Here is a 20,223-nt window from a genome sequence, read left to right on the forward strand (position 1 = left end):
TAGCGAAAAGTCACGGAGGCTGGAAATCGAATACTGTCGCAGAAGGTTATGTTCTGTTACTATAATAATTAGCGTTAATTCTAAATAATATTCAAATAAATTCAATTTGTCATCTCGTTTTTCAATGTCGAATTCAATAATCAAGGTTATATCAAGTTCAACGGGATTACATCAAGGTCAATGACATTATTGTTCCTCGGAAAAAATCAATAATTTCGCGTCTGCGCACATTTCACAATTCACGACCTAGAACAAGTCACTTCCAATTTTGTCGGATACAAATAAAATGTATACATCTGAATAATTTCAAGTTAGAAATATGGTCGAGCATAAAAAGTCGTATGAAACTCGCCTACAATGGTAATTAAGAAGATCGTATGAAAATTATGAAACTCGCTTGCGCTCGTTTCATAAACATCCATACTCGCTTCTTAATTACTATCATTATAGGCTCGTTGCATAATGTACTATTATGAAATCTTAAACCACTCGTAGGTGCCTGAAGGTAGATTTTGCTTATGAAGGATTCACAATCAATATCACCCTTTAAGGCCTTACAAATAATAATAATAATACTAATAATACTAATACTAATAATAATAATACGTAGAATATTCTGCAAATTATTTCGTGCCACTCAATTAATTAATGTTAAAAAATATAACAAGAAGTGAATAGACAACTCCGAGTCTGGAAGAAGAAAATGAAGTCATACACGCTCATAACAGTGTCCAGTAACGAAGTGCACGGAGTGGCTTCTTGTGCGAGGTCACTCTTTTAAGAAAATTGGACAGGGAAATCAGCCGCTCGTGATGTCGAGGGTCTGCTCTCAGACAGGAGTTCATTACCCTGCAAGTCTCGTCCCACTGGACATCTCTCAGATGAGTCCAGTATTAGACAGTGCCCATCACACTTCCCCACGGGACGTAGTTGTTGGCTGGTGACCCCACTTGGTTTAAACGCTAGCTTGCCTTCAGAAAGGTCGGACTGTAACCATCCTCATTTTGTTCTTGCCTCTGTCACGTAGCAAAAAATGTTGCGTTTCACGTCATATTTGCTAGTGTACTCTCGTGAATTCTATGGCCTGCAACAAGGAGGTAGTGCAATCCTGGTAAGGAGATGAAAGACTTGAGTGTTAGGCAAACTGTGGGCCTTGGTGGGATGTTTCTACTTCATTGGACTTTATACTCATAGCCAGGTCCGGGTATTTATGGAGATCGCGAAAATCACGACATAATAGATACAGCATACAACACATTTTTTACTGATCTTTACGAATTAATTGATTCTGATTAATAATAATAATAATAATAATAATAATAATAATAATAATAATAATAATAATAATAATAAATCTGTAGCCGAAATGTTTCTGGTAATTTTCGATTTTCCAAAAATAATTGGTCCTAACATATATAATTAACCACCCTGAAACCGAAAATCGCTTTTTCGAAATTTTTGTTTGTATGTCTGTCTGTCTGTATGTTTGTTAGCTTTTCACGCGATAATGGCTGAACGGATTTCGATGAAAATTGGAATATAAATTAAGTTCGTTGTAACTTAGATTTTAGGCTATATGGCATTCAAAATACATTATTTAAAAGGGGGGTTATAAGGGGGCCTGAATTAAATAAATCGAAATATCTCGCTTATTATTGATTTTCGTGAAAAATGTTACATAACAAAAGTTTCTTTGAAAATAATTTGCGATGAGTTTTATTCCAGGAACAATTTTGATAAGACTGATATTTAATGAGATAAATGAGTTTTAAAATTAAAATAATTGCCATCTAAGGCCGTATAATGAAATAAAAAACAAATTACTTCGTCTATAAGGGGCCTTGGACAGCAACAATCGAAAGCTATGAAAGATAGCCTACAGAGAATGTTTTGTGTTTGTATGAAGTAATATCGGAAGCTAAATTAACCGATTTGTATAATTAATTATTATTTCACCATTGGAAAGTGTAGTTTCTCTAGATGGTCATAATGCTATAATGTTATTACATTAACTTCTGATATAATATAATGTAATATAACATACAGTAGCGTGCAAATTAATCGGAACAACGTAATTACTTATGCAAAAACACTCAAACGGGATAAAAAAAAAAGGATCTAAGACATACCTCAGTAATCTATGTGGCCTCCCTTGTTCCTAATAAGAGCTCTGAGACGATTTGGCATGGATTCCACTAATTTCCCACAAATATTCTTCATTTCTTCATCGCGAAACCATACACCAATGAGGGCAGAAATCATCTTCTCCTTTGTAGAACAATCCATTTTTTGCATTCTTCTTTTGCAAATTGACCACAAGTTCTCAATGGGGTTGATGTCGGGTGAGTTGCCTGGCCAGGGGAGTACCTGAATATTCTTCTTGTTGAAGAATTCTGTAGTTTTTCGAGACGTATGGCATGATGCCAGGTCTTGTTGGAACACACCTCTGCCATCCGGGAATGATTTTTGCAGCTGGAGTACGATTCTGGTTTCCAATAAGTGAATATATTTTCATCATTTCCTTGATAGGTATTAATGCTCCAGGCCCTTTATGTGTAAAACAATCCCAAAACATTACTTTAGGGGGGTATTTAGGTGCTTGTTGGAGATTAGCTGCTGTTACTTTTTCGGATCCTTTCCGTACGTAAGAAACACTGTGGCCGTGGACCTCGAAATGAGACTCATCGGAAAGAAGTACATTCTTCCAGTCATTCACTGTCCAGTGTTGATGTAATTTTGCCCACATTAAGCGTTTTTGCACATAACAGGGGTTAGCAGTTGCTTCTTAATAGGCTTACGAGCCCTTCGTCCAGCTTCCAAAAGCCTACGCCGCACTGTTGTGACGTGAATATTCGCCCCAGTGGTAGCCATTAACTCGCGGGTTAAGTCGACAGCAGTTAGTCTAGGATTTAACTTACTTTTCCTGGCAATTAAACGATCATCTGCAGGTGAAGTCTTCCTTTTCCGGCCACAGTTTCCTTTTTTCTGGGGTGTGATGGATCCAGTCTCCCTGTATCGTTTTATGATCGAATTAACAGTAGCCAAACCGATGTGACATTCTGCAGCAATTTGCCTTTGTGTCATAGAAGAATGCTCTGCTAATGTTATAATTTTAGACCGTTTTCGTGGAGTTGTATCCATTTGTGAAGACGACGGAATGTACACAGGATTGCAGTATTAAGTTTTCAACACAACTGAAATGCTTATAAGTACAAAACGACAGGCAAAATGTCACATATTATAAAAAAAATAATAACGACAGACCTTCAACAATGGAATTACAGATGTCAATTAAAGCGGTATGAGCAGCTGTGAGGCCAACAATGACAGAAAATGTAAAAATATGTCGTGTTCGGATTAATTTGCACGCTACTGTAATATAATATAATATAATATAATATAATATAATATAATATAATATAATATAATATAATTTAAGTTATTTGAAGGGTTCAGAATCATAGTTGGCCAAACGCCATTTACTGAATACGTAGAAAACAAGGGTTAAAATTAAATTAATACCATAATTCAATGGAAACCTACAACAAGTAAAATAAAGTATACACATTAAATCTAAATGATGTCAATGTTCATTAAACTATGGTTGCATGTAATAAAAATTAGAAACGTATTAAAGGAATTGTCATTGCACCAAATGAGTGTCTCTGGACCAAAATGAGCGCATTTTAATTATTTGGATGCAATTTAAATTAAGTAACATATTAAACGATTTATCCTTCTATCAAACACGAATGTTCCCTGGATCAAATGTCCTATTTTAATTATATAATTACTTTATATTTATTTCTAACGGGTGCAGCGGAACGCACGGGTACGGCTAGTAATAATGATAATAATAATAATAATAATAATAATAATAATAATAATAATAATAATAATAATAATAATAATAATCCGTGGCGCTACAGCCCGTGAAGAGCCTAGACCGACCAGCCTGCTGCTGGCCTCACGCCCACATGCCGATCATCCAAACAGAATGGAGGTATCGTGTGGTTAGCACGATGATCCCCCCAGCCATTATAGGTAAAGGTATCCCCGTAACATGCCGTGGAGGCACTTGGGAGGGGGGGCATGGAGGTGGAGCCCCATGCTTTCCATGACCTCGGCACTAGAATGAGGTGATGTGGTCGGCACCACGCTCTGACCGCCTTTTACCCCCGGGAAAGACTCGGTACTCAATTTTAAAGGAGGCTGAGTGAACCTCGGGGCCGTTCTGAAAGTTTGTTAACGAGAAAAAATCCTGTCACCACCTGGGATCGAACCCCGGACCTTTCAGTCCGTATATTCCTGTAGAAGATTAGGAAATGAAACATCGATGAGAAGACGAAGTTATAGACCAACAAACAAATTCAGATCAGTTGATGTCGCGTCTTTTCGACAGTGGTTTGAATAGAAGACATCTGGCACTATTTCTTCTGCACCTCCGAGGTCCCCATTCCCTGAAATTTTAACATTGTTTCTGATAACGATAATTCTCAATTTTTTAAATTATTCTTTAATAATGACCTCATCAACATTATATTCGAGGAGACGATTCGGCATGCTAATAAGTGTTCACAGAATGCTGAAAATAATTCGTGGCGACCTACTACAGACTCTGAAATACGTGTACTTTTGGGCATAGTGATATTGCAGAGCATTATTCACAAACCTGAAGAACAGATGTACTGGTACAAATATTCAATGACTGCTATACCATTCTTCCCAAAACGCTCTCATATAGGAGAGCAGATACTACTGTCCGGAATGCAATGTGCCACTGTGAGTTATACCCTGCTTTCGAGTCTATAACACGACAAGCAACATTTAACGCCTTGATAACAGCACTGGTTTTGTACCTCATAAACAGGGAAAGGATTTATATGTAAATACATATTTACTTATAAAGCTAATATAATTTATATTTTGCATTATCTTTATGTTTCACAATGTGTAGGGTTGAAAAATCCTACTTTTATTTTCCATATTTTTCCATATTTTAGAGTTTAGTACATATTTTCGTTAATTTCCATATATTTTCCATATTTCATATAAAACAGTCCATATTATATTAGGTTTAACAATAAAACAAAACAAAATTCCATTAACTTTTAAAAATACATTTCAACAATAGAGATTTAAACACATGTTCAGTAATCCCTTTAACATCAGAGTTATTTGAAAATTAGCAGTCCTATCAACAATGGGAAAGTAAGTTACAAAACTGTATTAATTTAATTTAAAATTTTTAACAGACTTCAGTTGTGCAGCTCAACAGTTAAATGCCAGTCAGAGTACACATAGGTTCAGTTTTGTAAATCATACTATAAAGACGGTAAATATGCCAAAAGTACGTCATTCAGTCAATTTAAAATCAAAACTAACAAGTTACATTTCAGAATTTAAAGAAGATGGTTTATCAACTGACAATAAAATATTATTTTGTAATTTGTGTCAGTGTGCAGTATCATCTACACAAAAGTTCCTGGTGCAACAACACATTACAACTAGTAAACATCAGGCCAACAAACAACTAAATTCCAAGCAGAGACAATTGTTTTTAACACAACCAACAACATCGAATGTAAGATCTGAGTTTAACATCGACCTGTGCCGTTCTCTCATCTCTGCTGATATTCCTCTCTACAAACTAAAGAATAAGGTCTTCAGGGAATTCCTTGAAAAATATACTCAACATACAATCCCGGATGAGTCAACACTTAGGAAGACGTATGCTCCATCCATCTACGATGAGACAATACAGAAGATAAGAGATGAAATTAAAGATAGTTCAATTTGGGTTTCCATTGATGAGACTCCCGACAAAGAAGGTAGACTTGTTGGTAATGTAGTTATCGGTTTGTTAAGTGAACAATATTCTGAACGAATTCTTTTACATTGTGATGTTCTAGAAAAGTGCAATAACAAAACTATAGTTAAACTGTTCAACGAAGCTATGGGTATCCTGTGGCCAAAAGGTATTATGTACGATAATGTGTTATTCTTTATTAGCGATGCTGCCCCTTATATGGTCAAAGCTGGACAAGCATTATCTGTTGTATATCCTAAATTGACTCATTTTACTTGTGTGGCGCATGCATTTCATCGTGTGGCAGAAGTGGTCAGAGACAATTTCCCTAAAGTAGATTTGTTGATTTCATCAGTGAAAAAAGTATTTCTCAAAGCTCCCAGTAGAGTTAACGTGTTGAAAGAAATGTACCCTGAAATTCCATTGCCACCAAAGCCAATTTTAACTAGATGGGGTACATGGCTAGAAGCAGTTGAATATTATGCCGAACATATAGACTCTATTAACAATGTTCTCCTTGCATTGGACTCTGAAGATGCAGTCTCAATTGATACTGCGAAAACAGTTACCTGTGACATAAGTGTGAAGAATGACTTAGCTCACATTCAGCATACATTTTCATGCATCATAAAAACGCTCAAAAGTCTCCAAAATAGGCACCTTTCACTATCTGAAAGTTTTGAAATTATAAATAGTACTGTGGAACAACTGAATCGTGGTAGAGGTAAAGTTGCAGATGCAGTAAGATCTAAGGTGGACACTGTACTTTCAAAAAACCCTGGATATGAAGAACTACAAAAGGTTGTTGCTGTGATGAGTGGTGAATCAACAGTGAAGATTAACTTGGACTTATCCCCAGCAGACATTGTGAAATTGAATTATGTACCAGTTACTTCTTGTGACGTCGAACGCTCTTTTAGTCAGTATAAATCTATCCTCAGAGACAATAGAAGAAGATTCACTTTTCAGCACTTGAAAGAAATGTTTGTAACCTATTGTTATGGTAACAGACAATAAAAATTGTGTTTTGTTGAAACTACATTGGAAGATAAGGTACGTCCATTATATTTTTTGTTTAGTTTGATTAAAATGTACCAATATTTAACGTACATAGTCATTTTTTTATAATTTTAAGTCCATATTTAATTCCATATTTTGGTAAAAATCCATATTTAATTCCATATTTTGGTAAAAATAACTACATATATATTTACATATTTCATATATTTTTAGTCCATATAAATCCGTTCCCTGCTCATAAATTAATCCATAAAGAAACATAAGTTGGTAAATAGTTCAGGAGAAAATCAAAGTGGGACAACTACCAGAGCTGGAATCAAGGTGCACGAGATAACTCGGGATAATAATTCAGGTATGATTGTAAGTCTATTTCATAGTGATTTTTTAGGTATGTAAGAAAATTAGTGATGTACATTGATTTTGCAATATTAAATGATCTCTATACGAAAATAAAAAAAATATGACACTTTTTTTCACAAAATTGGTAATATATATAGTAAGGGAAGAGGTTAAAGAACAAGAAAAGCAATATTAAGAAAGGAATGCCATGAACGGAGGAAGACAAAATCGCTCTTTGACATGTAAAAGAGAGAGCTGATTGTTTTTCTTCATTGGAACAGTTGTCACGTATGTCGGTAGATTCCGCTGTTTTCGGACTTGCCCTCAGATGCTTGTGTTGCTGTGCTGATCAATATTGAAATCGGGCTACCTGCCTCACGCGACTAGGGAAGCGCCAAGGGACGTGCTACGTGCACAAAAGTGCAACCAGAGCCTTTAACTCCAAGGCATTACGTGTGGCCAGACTTGTAATACTCCGTACTTACGAGATGAGCGAAACCCACGTGTCTCGCTGGCCACAGCTTACAAGTTTTCGGTGCACCAACTGTCTGATTATCGCAGATGCCAACGAAACTTGGTCACGTTACTTCCATCTCTAAATTCGCCAACAACTCAAATATACCTAAGTATGTTTACATCATTATCATCTATACTAATAATAAATCTGTAGCCGAAATGTTTCTGGTAATTTTCGACTTTCCAAAAATAATTGGTCCGAACATATATAATTAACCACCCTGAAACCGAAAATCGTTTTTTTTTATTTTTGTTTGTATGTCTGTCTGTCTGTCTGTCCGTCTGTCTGTCTGGATGTTTGTTACCTTTTCACGCGATAATGGATGAACGGATTTCGATGAAAATTGGAACATAAATTAAGTTCGTTGTAACTTAGATTTTAGGCTATATAGCATTCAAAATACTTTATTTAAAAGGGGGGTTATAAGGGGGCTTGAATTAAATAAGCCGAAATATCTCACTTATTATTGATTTTTGTGAAAAATGTTACATAACAAAAGTTTCTTTAAAAATTATTTCCGATAAGTTTTATCCCTGGAAAAATTTTGATAGGACTGATATTTAAGTCTGTCTGTCTGGATGTTTGTTACCTTTTCACGCGATAATGGCTGAACGGATTTCGATGAAAATTGGAATATAAATTAAGTTCGTTGTAACTTAGATTTTAGGCTATATGGCATTCAAAATACATTATTTAAAAGGGGGGTATAAGGGGGCCTGAATTAAATAAATCCAAATATCTCGCTTATTATTGATTTTTGTGAAAAATGTTACATAACAAAAGTTTCTTTAAACATGATTTCCGATAAGTTTTATTCCGGGAAAAAGTTTGATAGGACTGATATTTAAGGATATACAAGAGTTTTAAAATAACAATACATTTCCACCACCGCCTCAGATTATAGTGTCGTTGTTCCGTAACTCTATGTGCAAAATATTAACTTTTTTAGTAGGAAGAAAAACAAATTTATTCATTCTATGGCAGTAGTGCATAGGAGATCGTGAATTCTTACATTTTCGAAAGAAAGAAATATAATTATGTTGTTATATAGCAGATTTTATTATTTGCTACATCACTATTTAAATATGTAATAGAGCAAAAATCTGAAAATCGATATATCACATAGGAGTTATTATTTATTCTTCTATCAAACACGAATTTTTCTCTGGACCCAATGTTCTATTTTAATTATGTAATAATTCTAATAAGTGCAGCGGAGCGCACGGGTATAGATAGTTCATAAAATAATATACTATATTACAAGGCTGGGAAGTGCACTTGACAAACGTGTATTGTACAACATTCTTTGCACGATCATGTTTTTTAAATTGCTAATACAAGGTAGGGCAAAATGAACTCATGATTTTTTATTTGTTACTACTTACTTACTGGCTTTTAAGGAACCCGGAGGTTCAATGGCGCCCTCGTATAAGCCCGCCATCGGTCCCTATCCTGAGCAATATTAATCCAGTCTCTACCATCATATCCCACCTCCCTCAAATCTATTTTAATATTATCTTCCCATCTACGTCTCTGCCTCCCCTAAGGTCTTTTTCCCTCCGACCTCCCAACTAACACTCTATATGCATTTCTGGATTCGTCTATACGTTCTACATGCCCTGCCCATCTCAAACGTCTGGATTTAATGTTCCTAATTATGTCAGGTGAAGAATACAATGCGTGCAGTTCTGTGTTGTGTAACTTTCTCTATTTTCCTGTAACTTCATCCCTCGTAACCCCAAATATTTTCCTAAGCACCTTATTCTCAAACACCCTTAACCTATGTTCCTCTCTCAAAGTGAGAGTCCAAGTTTCACAAACATATAGAAAAACCGGTAATATAACTGTTTTATAAATTCTAACTTTAAGATTTTTTGACACCAGACTGGATGATAAAAGCTTCTCAACCGAATAATAACAGGCATTTTCCATATTTAATCCGTGTTTAATTTCCTCCCGAGTATCATTTATATCTGTTACTGTTACTCCCAGGTATTTGAATTTTTCCACCTCTTCAAAGGATGAATTTCCAATTTTTATATTTCCATTTCGTACAATATTCTGATCACGAGACATAACCATATAGGCCTACTTTGTCTTTTCGGGATTTACTTCCAAACCTATCTCTTTACTTGCTTCAAGTAAAATTCCCGTATTTTCCCTCATCGTTTGTGAATTTTCTCCTAACATATTCACGTCATCCGCATAGACAAGCAGCTTATGTAACCCGTTCAATTCCAAACCCTCTCTGTTATCCTAGATTTTCCTAATGGCATATTCTAGATCAAAGTTAAAAAGTAAAGGTGATAGTGCATCTCCTTGCTTTAGCCCGCAGTGAATTGGAAACGCATCTGACAGAAACGGACCTATACGGACTCTGCTGTACGTTTCACTGAGACACATTTTAATTAATCGAACTAGATTCTTGGGAATACCAAATTCAATAAGAATGTCATATAAAATATCTCTCTTAACCGAGTCATACGGCTTTTTGAAATCTATGAATAACTGATGCACTGTACCCTTATACTCCCATTTTTTCTCCATTATGTGCCGAATACAAAATATCTGATCAATAGTTGATCTATTACGCCTGAAACCACAGTGACGATCCCCAATAATTTCATCTACATTTTTTATTTGTTAAATTTAGGAAAAATTTTCCGTTTCTAAAATTCTCTTAATTTTTAAATTATCGGCAAATTGATCAGGGATCGTCACTGACATTCAGTAGCGGCTGGTGAATGTCAAAATAATGAGTGTGCTACAATCTCTATATCGGCCTACTGTATAGACTTATATGTATTTATCTTAATTTGAGACTCGCCTAGTGACGAAATATGAAGTCCATACGACGTTCCTTCCTACTGCAGAACTTGTCAATCATCCTGGTGTTAAACCCCTCCATCTTGGACATCACACCCTTTTCTATTGACAGTATTGCAAGAGCAGTGAGGCGATCCTGGGACATAGTGTTCCTTAGATACGTTTTTATGCGTTTCAAGTAAGAAAAACATATTTCTGGCTCAGCAGTGGTCATTGATGTTGTAACCGAAATATTTAACAACGTCGTTACTTCACAGAATGGATCCTGTTAAATTGTTGGAGGCTATGTATTGTAACAATTGAACAGCTCCATCTATATTTCGGAAGTCGAGTCTTCCGTATAGAACTCCAAGTTGTGTCTTTAACACTCTTTTGTTCAGTACAGTATAGCTGTTGACAGCAACTTCAAGTTCGCGTTCAGGAAAATTATGCAAAAAATTGTAAAAAAATTTGCTGTTTAATAATTTTGTTGCGTCTAGGTAGCTTAAAGACGGAAACGATAAGTAGTTTCCTGAATTATACGGCCACATACTTCCTTGGCTTCAATTTTCTGGGATTCTATTCTCCGTCGCTTTTTGACTGATTCAGGAGGAACCTCAAAAACAGGTAGATGGCAGCAGCAGTCGGACACTTGAATTACCAAATACATTGTACGTAGTTTCGAGTTCTTCCACAAACAAGCATTCTTTCGTTACGCTTTATTTTTGCAATCTCCAAGCTGTGTCGTGCTGAAGCTGACTACAGCACTTTCCCGCGTAAAAATAGCCAATCAGAGCAGTGATTTCAGCTTTGCACATGCGCATAATTGTCTACATTCTCATGTGAAGTTCTGAGTAGCACAACGAACCCCCAAAGAGCGAAGAGCGAAGACTAAACACTGTATAACGCGTCATGAACATAACCACGGGAAATTGTCAAATGGCAGATCAAATACTATGGTATTGCAAATACATTATTTGAGCAAAAATTATCATTGTACTGTATGTAGAACTGTAGCACATAATGCTACCATTTACATCATAACATAGGACTTGGTAAAAGCTTGTCAATCAGCTTATTTCCTCCATTTTCAGTAAACAGTTGTGGAGTTTGCTACTATACTAAAAGCCAGATTATGAACCGACGAAACAGGAAGTACTTGGATGGGCGAGAGGAAAGTGCGGGTTAGAGGGGTAGCCTGTGCAGTGATGACACGTTGAGTGTGGGGGATGTAGGGGAGAACGAGAACGGAGCTTTTCATTGGACCTCGCGTGAAAATGTCGTCTGCTAACGAAAATCTGGCAACGGAATCACGGAGACAATGTAGCCAGTTCATTTGCAGTACCACGTGCATTACGAGTCGCATTTCGTACCAGCGTCATTAGCTCGTGCTTTCTTAAAAACAGTAATTTTAATTACTAATATTGTAGATAGTGTTATCGAGAACTATATACAGTAGTTATTTTAAACATATCGGTGACAAACGCTGAACATGCTTTGAATCTCGCCCCACTATGTGGCAACAGAGCTCAGAAAGAGACCAAAAGAACGTTGCTTCCGGTTTAGTCGGTTCATAACCTGGCTTTTAGTATAGTGTGAAAGATTAGATTTATTCCTGAAACAAGAGAAAATTGGTCGAAATTCAGGAGTGTGGAGGCGAAGTGACATCTTTGGGATGTGGAAGAATGACTTGGGATAACATCTAACTCTACCCCAAAATTCAGTACATCCATTCTGGAGTAATTATTTTTTTTCCTACAAAAATGTAATTTTTCAATAAGTTTTCATAACTAAAGATTATTAAACAATCCACAGTTTTAATAGAGAGATTGGGTTTGCAGTACAAAAAAAAAATCATTTCTCGCAGGCATTTGGTTCCTGTATAAAGAATCAGGGGCTTTCACAGAAGTGTATTATCGCCGCGCTCTCATGGTTAACATTCGGCAGGTCTTTGAAATTTAATTGCATGATTGCTTTCAATTTCTTATGTCGCCGCTCCAATCACTCGCCTCAATTTCAATATTACAACCAATAAGCTACTTCCATTATTAAATGACACCTACTTGTCTAATCCACGTGGACTAAAACCGAGGTTGCAATGTCTTGTGCTGAGGACGAACATTAAAGGTACGGTCACACGTCGCTACTTTTGCAGCGCAACTTTTGTACTGCAGCTGCAAAAGTTGCGTGTCGTGTTCACACGTAAGCCAAAAGTAGCGCGCTGCACGCTACTATTCGTGCTGCGCAACCCGAGTGCTGCAAAAGTTGCAACTGGAGGTTGCGAGTCTGTTCACACACAAGGCGCTACTTTTGCAGCCGCAGTCATGCTGCAGGTTTCCATCTCCGTGTTGACTTCTCAATATACATTTTGTGGTTATGTTCGCATTATTAAGAAACTCATGCGAAAGCTTTCTTATCTATTATTTGCTTTTCTGTCGTATCTAGTATTCAGAAATTGACATTATTTTTACTATAAAGCTTTTAAAAACGCCTATAAACTTAAATGATAACCAACAGTATATTCACGTAATCAATGTTGGCAACCCTTCTGTTTGGAACTACGCTACGGAAAATTAAAAAATGAATTATATCGTCACCAATTATGCTCAGACTGTGTTGTGTATTTAATAACTGTTACAAATAATTGATTTTCATCACATTTAACATCAAAATATATCCAAACAATAAAAATATCATTGACACATTTGGGTGGCAACACTGGTTGCAACCGCAGCAAAAGTTTCAACAAAACCGATATCAAAAGTGCTGCGGCTGCAACCCTGAGAACCCTGTTCACACGTCGCTACTTTTAAGCTGCGCCCAGCGTGGAAAAGTAGCGGGCAGCAGGTTCGGCAGCGCTACTTTTCGGGTTGCACCGTTGTTCACACGTCGCAGTACAAGAGTTGCGCAGTTTTTTGTACTGCAGCGCTGCAAAAGTAGCGACGTGTGACCGTACCTTTAGGTATGTGATTAAAAATTATTATCAAAGAGTTATTATTAAGAGTTAAGAATGTCAATGTACTCGTATATGAAATAATAATAATAATAATAATAATAATAATAATAATAATAATAAAAGGTAAAAAAAAGGTAAAGGTATCCCCGTAACATGCCATGAAGGCACTTGGGGGACATGGAGGTAGAGCCCCATGCTTTCCATGACCTCGGCACTAGAATGAGGTGGTGTGGTCGGCACCACGCTCTGACCGCCTTTTACCGGAACTCAATTTTATAGGAGGCTGAGTGAACCTCTAATAATAATAATAATAATAATAATAATAATAATAATAATAATAATAAAAGGTAAAAAAAGGTAAAGGTATCCCCGTAACATGCCATGAAGGCACTTGGGGGACATGGAGGTAGAGCCCCATGCTTTCCATGACCTCGGCACTAGAATGAGGTGGTGTGGTCGGCACCACGCTCTGACCGCCTTTTACCGGAACTCAATTTTATAGGAGGCTGAGTGAACCTCTAATATTAATAATAATAATAATAATAATAATAATAATAATAAAAGGTAAAAAAAAGGTAAAGGTATCCCCGTAACATGCCATGAAGGCACTTGGGGGACATGGAGGTAGAGCCCCATGCTTTCCATGACCTCGGCACTAGAATGAGGTGGTGTGGTCGGCACCACGCTCTGACCGCCTTTTACCGGAACTCAATTTTATAGGAGGCTGAGTGAACCTCTAATAATAATAATAATAATAATAATAATAATAATAATAATAATAATAATAATAGCCATTTAACAATATAACAAACTAGTGCTTATTCTTATCGAGGAAGTAGACGTGACAACGTGACGCTTAGAGTGAAACCTACAGAGCAAGAATCGGTCGGCAAAATTATATTTTAAAAGCACACCGCACGTTTTTGTATGATGCCGACATGTTAAGCATGAGGCCGCGGCGATAATGAGAACAGGAGCGATACATTTATTTTGAATGGATGTCCTTAAACTTTTGGTAGAAACTGTAGTAGTAGTAGGAAAATGATTAATTTCACTGTTAGTGTATGGAGTAAGAAGATCTGTACTATAAAATATATACGTGACGAAATGCAACATCATTTAGTGCACTTTGGTATTAGAGGGGAATAATTTTAAAACTTATGTCAATAACAATTAAAGTTGTTAGTACAGGTAGACTTCATAACATGGATTATGTGCAGCCTTCCAGCTGGAGAGGACTTGGTACTGAGTGCTGTCATCGGACAACAGAGAGTCTGTAGTACACGGCCGGGACGCTGTTCGTTGCCGGGTCGCATCACATATTCATGCAATTATCGACTGCACGAGACAAGCGGAGTGCCTCCCTCATCTGACAGGCAGTTAGCAACACTGCGATAGTCACGATCCGCAGGCAGGGTTTTCGATTTAACCTACAGTCATGGGCCCCAAGGGCAGTAAGATTACATGTTATGTCATAACTGCAGTTAATAAATAAAATATTGATAGACATTTTTATAAACAATCAGATATTATAATCAGATGAAAGGTAAACGCTGAAAACTTTGTTTCCACGGTGAGCATTACTTAGTGAATAACTGTTTTCAAAACATGGGAGGAGTGATAGTAGTAGGAAGCAGAATAGAGTGTGTAATATTTGCTGATGATATGGTGTTGTTAGCAGAAGATGAGATCATACTGAGGAGATACTTGACAAGACAGTTCGCATAGGACATTTCACATACTGCGCATTTCGAATACGTTATTTGACATACTCGATATTTCACATACGCCATTTCACATACTACATTTTTCACATAATGTCAGTTAACGTACTACACATTTCGCATCTATACTAATAATAAATCTGTAGCCGAAATTTTTCTGGTAATTTTTTATTTTCCAAAAATAATTGGTGTTAACATATATAATTAACCACCTTGAAACCGAAAATCGCTTTTTCGAAATTTTTGTTTGTATGTCTGTCTGTCTGTCTCTCTGTATGTTTGTTACCTTTTCACGCGATAATGGATGAATGGATTTCGATGAAAATTGGAAAATAAATTAAGTTCGTTGTAACTTAGATTTTAGGCTATATGGCATTCAAAATACAATATTTCAAAGGGGTGTTATAAGGGGGCCTGAATTAAATAAATCGAAATATCTCGCTTATTATTGATTTTCGTGAAAAATGTTACATAACAAAAGTTTCTTTAAAAATAATTTTCGATACATTTTATTACTTGAACAATTTTGATAGGACTGATATTTAATGAGATAAATCAGTTTTAAAATTGAAATAACTGGCGTCTAAGGCCGTGTAATGAATTAAAAAACAAATGACTTCGTCTATAAGGGGTCTTGGACAGTAACAATCGAAAGCTATGAAAGATAGTCTACAGAGAATGTTTCTGTGTTTGTATGAAGTAATATCGGAAGCTAAATTAACCGATTTGTATAATCAATTATTATTTCACCATTGGAAAGTGTAGCTTCTCTAGATGGACATAATGCTATAATGTTATTACAGTAACTTCTGATATAATATAATATAATATAATATAATATAATATAATATAATATAATATAATATAATATAATATAATATAATGTAATGTAATGTAATATAATATATAATATAATATAATATAATATAATATAATATAATATAATATGTAATATTATATAATATAATTTAAGTTATTTGAAGGGTTCACAACCAGCCAAGCGCCATTTACTGAATACGTAGCAAACAAGGGTAAAAATTAAGTTATTATCATAATTCAATGGAAACCTATAACAAGTAAAATAAAATATACACATTAAATCTAAATGATATCAATCTTCATTAAACTATGGTTGCATGTAATAAAAATTAAGAAACATGTTAAAGGAATTGTCATTGCACCAAATGAGTGTCTCTGGACCAAAATGATGGCATTTTAATTATTTGGATGCAATTTAAATTAAGTAACATATTAAACGATTTATCCTTCTATCAAACACGAATGTTCCCTGGATCAAACGTCCTATTTTAATTATGTAATTACTTTATATTTATTTCTAACGGGTGCAGCGGAGCGCAAGGGTACGGCTAGTATAGAGTAATTTACATATCATTTTATTAATGATTAAAAACATTGAATTTGTAACCCAAATATATTACATATTGTAGTACTCGGTTGCCATTTTTATACTCTTGGTACGTCCTCACTGTATTCTGCACGCTACGGATAAGTGTAGCATACTTCTTTCGAAGTTGCGGACGGATTTTCCTTCCTGAATCCAAATCTCTCATTATCGTTTCAATGTCCGCTTGCTCCTTAATAATTTCTCGTATGAGGGTACCGCACTAGGACCTCTGGTATCAGTCGCCATCCTTACGGTAAAAATTGGCGAAATTATCTCCCAATCCTAAGCAACGATTTGGAATTGTCCCATACAATTCTTCAATAATATGATAAATGTATCCTCTGTATGTAGGCGGTATCCTTCCCGTGAATATCCTTCCATCGTAAAAATAGTACTAGTCAATTTTGTCAACCAAAAAATCTTCATCACCACGGAAACGGCAACAGATATAAAAATGGTATATGAAATAAATCACCACGGAAATGGCAACAAAAAGATATAAAATGGTATATGAAATATATCACCACGCAAACGGCAACAAATAGATATAAAAACAGTATATGAAATAAATCACCACGGAAATGGCAACAAATACAGGGACATCATTTTATTTTTACTTGCATTTTTATTGTACCTGCATTTCTGAATGTACTTCACTCCCACCCCTTCACTAATGTCCTTGCTCCCGTCAGACACACAAACTTACGGCCGCTGTTGCATTCGAAGTTTTCAAGCAGTGAAGTAAACACTGCAGTATATAGTGTGTTTCAGAAATATGGTTGCGTTTTCTATAACCTATATTAATAATATCGTACTAAAAATTATATTGAAGAAACGATAAATTCAATTTCAGAGGATATGATTCAAAATGTTTTTAATAATATGCGTAAAGAATTGAAGCCTGCATTGTAATGAACGGCAACCATTTTCAGCAACTTGTTTAAAAATTCATATTAGCTTATTTTGAATTGAGGTGGCTAGAAACAAAGGAATGCTAGTGACATTTGTAATAACATGAGTTAAGTGCATCCAGTGTAAGCTAAAGTATCTAAAATTTTAGTGGCAAAGGGATATTTTAATCGCATCACACATTAAAATTTAAATAAAAATTTCACCGGTTTTACGAAAGCTTAAATATTTAATCCCCATTTTCTCAAAAGTAACTTAAGTGCACTTACAGTCCTTTACTTATGACCCCCTCAATTTAAATGCGCTCTCTATATTGTATAATAACATCAATAATTAATATGCTAAATAAAGTAGACATTACATAATGAACATAGCCGCTTGAAAAGTTGAGTTTTTAGAAAAAAAAAAATGTTACTACTCTACTGTATTTTGATAAATTCCGTAAAAGTGATAATCAAACTGAAAATCGTAATATCGTATTTCCCTACAACATAAATGGATACACTACTTTTCTCTCATCCCATACCTAGTAAAATGATTTGTTTACATATTGCACTAGTAACTCCTGTAATGGATGGGGGCAACAGTGTTTCCGAGTATAGCCAGGTTAGTGTTAAAAATGTTGGTAAAAATAAAGTGATGTCCCTGTAGATATGAAAATGGTATATGAAATAAATCACCACGGAAACGGCAACAAATAGATATAAAAATGGTATATGAAATATATGTAGGTGAATTTGTATGTGTAAAAATATGTATGCGAAACGGAGTATGCCAAATGTCAGTAAGTGAATTGGTTGTATACTGAATGACAGTGTGGCAATAGACAGTGTGTGAAATGTCTTATAGACGAAATCCTGTATGTGAAGAGTCGTGTATTTTAAGGGATATGCTACTAGATCTAAATGACAGCTGTGAGCAGTATGTATTTATTCACACTGCAAATTGGTAAGTATCCGGTTGCAGTGATAACTAATTACACTCAATAATGACAATTAATAATAAATTAATAATAATAATACTAATAATAATAAATAATAATATTACTACTAATAATAATAAATAATAATAGTAATAAATAATAATAATAATAACAAAATAATAACATTATTATTATAATATTAACAAGGAGAATACTGAATTAAATGAAGCACGACCACTTAAAATACTACTTAAAGTAAGTCAAATTTGTACCTTAACCCTAAGTTCGAACTAAAACCCACGAGTATGATATGTTCATATCTGCACAAGTACCCGCTGTCAACTCACTCACTGCACTGGAACTACGACACATTTCACTGACATTATCCCGATTTCTCTAACACTTAAGAGCAGTTCACTGTTCAAATACTTTGCAGTACCACTATAAACAATAAAACTTTACTGAGACAAACACACTTCACTGACACAACACACTTCTTCAGTGACACAACACTTGAAACAACAAAACATTAATTACACTCTTTTAATAGTGTGCATAATATACTACCATCTATTAGTAAAATCCTTAAGCCTATTTTTAAGTTATCCTTAAGCCTATTTTAAAATTTAAGCCTATTTTTAATGGGATGAAGATAAATGCAAACAAGATTTAGGACTATGGTTATCGCAAGAAAAATAAAAAAGGCGAACATGTGAACAAGTGGACAGTTTCAAATACTTGGAGTCGGCCTGGGTGGAGCAGTCGGTACAAAGCAAAAAAAAATAATAAATATAAGCAATGAAATAGCACAGATAAAAAAACAATTGCCTATATGATAAAAAAGCAATCATAACTACAAAAGTTCATAACCAATATTCACAAGTATATAACGTAATATTTAGCAATTAATTATCTAAACCTATGTTAAGCTTCCTTAATAATTTATTTAATTTTAAGTTTAAATTCGATCGCACTTATGTTCGCTAAAACAGGGTACTGAGAAGTTAATAATTTATTATGTAGTTTCAAGCCAAAGTTGAAGCCATGTTTCATACCTGCAGCTGTTAAACTTTTGGATTATTTGAAATGAAATAATATGTTTCTTCTCGTATTATAATTAAGCCAATATGTGTTGAAATTCTTCTTATTCTTATGAAAGAAAATTAATAATGTATACTATTTGTACTTCTTCTCCAATTTGAAAACGTTTAAATCCGAATAAAAAGTTTAGTAAGGTAATCAAGGTGTTTGAGAATAAGGTTCTTATGAAAATATTTGGGGCTAAGAGGGATGAAGTTACAGGAGAATGGAGAAAGTTACACAACGCAGAACTGCATGCATTGTATTCTTCACCTGACATAATTAGGAACATTAAATTCAGACGTTTGAGATGGGCAGGGCATGTAGCACGTAAGAGTGAATCCAGAAATGTATATAAAGTGTTAGTTGGGAGGCCTGAGGGAAAAAGACTTTTGGAGAGGCCGAAACGTAGATTGGAGAATAATATTAAAATGGATTTCAGGGAGGTGGGATATGATGGTAGAGATTGGATTAATCTTGCACAGGATAGGGACCGATGGCGGGCTTATGTGAGGGCGGCAATGAACCTCCGCGTTCCTTATAAGCCATTTGTAAGTAAGTAAGTAGGTAAATAATCAGAAGACTTTTTCAGACAAGTTTTGATTATCCTTTTTTGTAGTAAATGGATTCAGAAACACTCGCCCGACCAACAATGCCATTACGTAATACAGATTGCACAAAGGATAAATAAATTAATCTTAAAATATCAATATGATTTGTTACTAACTACACTAATG

This window comes from Periplaneta americana, chromosome 4 (genome assembly GCF_040183065.1).
Source record: "Periplaneta americana isolate PAMFEO1 chromosome 4, P.americana_PAMFEO1_priV1, whole genome shotgun sequence".
Lineage (NCBI taxonomy): Eukaryota > Metazoa > Arthropoda > Insecta > Blattodea > Blattidae > Periplaneta > Periplaneta americana.